This window comes from Jaculus jaculus, unplaced genomic scaffold (genome assembly GCF_020740685.1).
Source record: "Jaculus jaculus isolate mJacJac1 unplaced genomic scaffold, mJacJac1.mat.Y.cur mat_scaffold_42_1_1262500_arrow_ctg1, whole genome shotgun sequence".
Taxonomy (NCBI): Eukaryota; Metazoa; Chordata; class Mammalia; order Rodentia; family Dipodidae; genus Jaculus; species Jaculus jaculus.
The window spans coordinates 1,255,509-1,260,160 of NW_025423496.1; positions in this window are offsets into that span (position 1 = coordinate 1,255,509).

A 4,652-nucleotide genomic window follows, 5' to 3' on the forward strand; every position below is an offset into this window, starting at 1 on the left:
ACCTAGTACTCTTTCTAGTCTGCAGTTTTTGGACTGGCCAGCCCACATCCTGTAATGAGTCCTACAAATCCCATTAAGAATATGTATTAATCCTCTCAGTACTGGTGTTCTAGAAAACAATGACCAGTATAAACTAGTGTAGATTTTTAGGACCCCCATGTATGAACTGATAACTTCTGCAAATGACTTCTTGTTTTCCTATTTGCATACTTCTACTGCATTTGTCTTATTTCTCTAGCTAAGGTTTTCCAGCAGTATAGATAATAAGGAGAGGAATTATCATGCTTGTCTTCCTAACTTTATTGAAAATGATTTTAATAACGTCCCCATTTGAAATAATGTCAGCTAATGGTTTGTTATATATAGTCTTCAGCATGTTAAAACAGCAAAATACACTCTTCTACTAAAAAGTGAGGTGCATAAGAAATTATCAATGGCAGCAGAGAAGTAGGAGAGATTCAGAGCTTCTACACAGCAGCATGCAGATGTGGCTCCAGCAGCAGTGGAACCAGGTCTGTGAGGCCACAGCCACAAGGATTGAGCTGAAGTACAGGAAGAACCAGGTGAGGGGATTCTTCACTCACACCAGCCTGCTCACAAACTCAAGAAATGTGAAGGGAGTACAGCAAGGACCAATGGAGTGGCTAGTGAGGAAGAGGATCATGAGGACCAGCAGAACTTCAGCCACAATCCAGATTCCCCATACCCACTGCCAGCCAGCACAAGTACCAGCAAACACCAGAGACCTTGGGAGGGGAGCTCACCTACACAGCATCCGGCGCAGGCAATAGGAGCAGTGACCCAGCAACCCAGCCAGCCTACGTAAGCCCATAGTGCAGCAAAGAGGGACGTAAGCAGGAGTGCAACATAATTGATACCAAAACCATCCCAAAAGGTAACTGTGATTACATCATGACAGAACCCTTCAAATAAGCCAGGTATATAGGATTGAATTGGATATGCTAATTGTACCTTCCATGACACGGTAAATTGTGTGTTAAACCTGAAGGATGGTTGGATTTGCCATTCTTAAATAAGCTATATTTTGGGCTTGTCATTTGTTGTTGCTTCCTGATTTATAATGCCTTTGTAACCACTTGTGTTGTTCATTAAGGAAGGTTATCACTTGGTCACAAGCTGACTTGGAACACACAACAGACCAGAAATCTTAGCTTCCCAGTTGACAGGATTAAGGGTGCCAGGCAACATACATCCTTACAGACTGTGAGTTTGTAAGAGGATTTCATTGCCATAATATCTACTTTGGCATAAATACTCTGCTCCATCTTTCATTGAATGTGTACATTGTTTAGTAAAATTTTAGATGCTGCCTTTATTTTGTCCCACTCAGCCTACTTGAATACTCTCACAGCCGGCAAACCAAATGCCTACTGTCACTTATGTGGTTACTACGAGAGTCTTAAGAATCACACAAAACAACTTAAGCTCTACCATGAAGATATATAACATTAGGTTGCTTAATACATCTAATAATATTGCAAAAAATTAGAAAATCCAAACATAAATTAATCCAAGATACAAAAGTCACTACATTAAATACAAGAAATACAAAAAATTAGGACAATATAAATTCAACAAAAAGTATTAATGCATCAGAAATGATCTCCAGTAAGAATTAGAGGAAATGTCTAAGAAAGATTTCAAAAGAATGATTATAAATATGCTCAAAGAAGTCAAAGAGAAAAAAAAAAGGAATGAAAGAGGAAATCAAAGGAATCAAAGAAGACACAGGAAACCAATTTAATGAAATAAAAAGGTCAATAGACACAAATAAGGAAATAAAAATAATAAAGAAAAAACAGACTTGCTAGCAATGTAGAACACAGCCAATGAAATAATAATAATAATAATAATAATAATAATAATAATAATAATAACAACAAAACTCTGTAGAAAATCTTACCAGTAGAATGGATGAGATGACAGAATATCTAAACTAGAAGACAAAGGGATTTCAAAAGATATTTGGGTCACTATGAAAAGATCAAACATAAGCGTTTATGGTATAGTAGAAGGAGAAGAATTTCACACCAAAGGCATAGTAGGAAATTTTCATCAAAATCATAGAAGAAAACTTCCCCCAAACTGGGAAAAAGGTGCCAATGCAGATACAGGAATCCTTAGAACACCAAACAGACAAAACCTGGAAACAACCTCTCCTCGCCATATAATTAAACTACCAAACATACAAATCAAAGAAAAAATATTGAAAGCAGTTAGAGAGAAAAATTCAAGTTACCTACAAAGGCAAGCCAATCAGGATCACAGCAGATAATTCAACACAAACTTTAAAAGCCAGAAGGGCCTGGAGTGGTGAGAATGATTTAGAGAAAGGCCAGAGAAAGATTTCAAAAGAATGATTAAAAATATGTTCAAAGAAATCAAGGAGGTAATCAAATAAATGAAAAAAGACCCCAATAACCAATTTAATGAAATAAGGAGGTCAATACAACCAATAAATAAGGGAAAAGAAAAAAGAAAATAAAACAGGGCTTGAGGAATGGCTTAGCGATTAAGGTACTTGCCTGCAAAGCCAAAGGACCCAGGTTCGATTCCCTAGGACCCACGTTAGCGAGATGCACAAGGGGGCGCACGTGTCTGGAGTTCGTTTGCAGTGGCTGGAGGCCCTGGCATGACCATTCATTGTCTCTCTCTCCCCACCTCTTTCTCTGCTAAATAAATAAAATGAACAGTGAGAATTACTAGCAATGAAGAACACAGTCAATGACATAGAAAGCTCTGTAGAAAATCTTACCAGTAGAATGGATGAAGGAGAGGACATAATATCTAAACTAGAAGATCGGGTGCCAGATCTAATACAGTCCAATAAAGATAAAGAAAAACTAACAGGAAAGTATGAATTTGAATTTCAAGATATTCAGGACACTATGAAAAGATCAAACAAGAACCTCCACACTGAAGACTTCAGGGTATAGTAGAAGGAGAAATATTTCACTCCAAAGGAATAGTAGGTGCTTTCAACAAAATCTTAGCAGGAAACCTCCCCTAAATTGCGAAAGAGATGAAAATGCAGATACAGGAATGCTTTAAAACACCACCCAGACAAAACCTGGAAAGAACCTCTCCTTGCCATATTATAATTAAACTACAAAACATACAAAGCAAAGAAAATATATTGAAAGCAGTTAGAGAGAAAAATCAAGTCACATACAAAGGCAAGCCCATCAGTATCAGATTACTCAACACACACATTAAAAGCCAAAGAGCTTGGAATTATGTATGCTATGTTCTGAAAGACAACAACGATCAATGAAGGTTACTTTATCCTGCAAAGGAACCCATTCAAATAGATAGAGAAATAGGACCATTCCACAACAAAACAGGGTAAAGGAATAGTTGAAGACAAAACCAGCTCTACCTGTAAAAAGCAAACCATACTCAAATACTAGTTAACACAAGAGAGCAATGGTAAAAATGGAAGAACGACAAAAACATGGCAAAAATAAATGAACACCTTTCAAGAATATCTATTAATATCAGTGGCCTCAATGCCCCAAACAAAAGACATAGGTTTGCATACTAGGTTAAAAGCACAATCCTTAATTTGTTGCCTTCAAGAAACTCACCTTTCTACAAAGGATGGACACTATCTTAGGGTGAAAGGTTGGAAAACAGTGTTTCAAGCAAATGGGCGTAGAAAACAACTAGGGATTGGTATCCTAATATCTGACAAGGTAGAATTCCGTCCAACATTAAGGAAGGTCACTTTATATTGATTAAAGGCACACTCCAGCTGGAGGACATTACAATCCTAAACATATATGCACCACATGGGGCTTCCAACATCACCGAACAAATGATATTAGAAGTAAGATCACATACACCACCAAACAAAGGTATAGTGGGTGAATTCAACACTAATCTATTCACAGGTCATCCCAGCCAAAAATAAACAGAGGCATCAGGATTAAATGAGGTCATAGAAGAAATGGACCTAACAGATATATACAGGACATACAGAATTCTTTACAACAACACATGGAACATTGTCTAAAATAGAGCATATATTAGGTCACAAAGCAAATCTTAGCAAATACAGGAAAATTGAAATAATTTCTTGTGTTCTTTCTGAACATAATGGGATCAAACTACAAATCCATAGCAAGAAAAGCTATAGAGTATACACAAAAGCATGAAAAGCAAACAATACACTACTGAATGATGAATTAGTCAAATAAGAAATCAAGAAGGAAATAAAAAAATTCATAAAGTCAAATGATAACAAGAACACAACATACTAAAACCTTTGGGGCACAATGAAGTCAGTCCTAAGAGCGAAATTTATAACTTTAAGTGTCTATGTTAAGAACTTAGAAAGCAACTAAATGCTTTACCTTAAAGCCTTGGAAAAAGAAGAACAATGTGAACCAAAAATCAGTAGACAGGAAGAAATATAAACATTAGGGCAGAAATTAATGAAATAAAACCCGCCCCCCAAAAATCCAAAGAATCGTATGCTTGTCTGTAAAGAAACTGTTCAGCTTCATATGATCCCATTGGTTGAAGAGTTTCTTTACAGACAAGCATACAGTAAGCAAAGCCACAGAATGGGAGAAAATATTTGTGGATTATCCAACTGATAGAAGCCTAATCTCTAGAATCTACAAAGA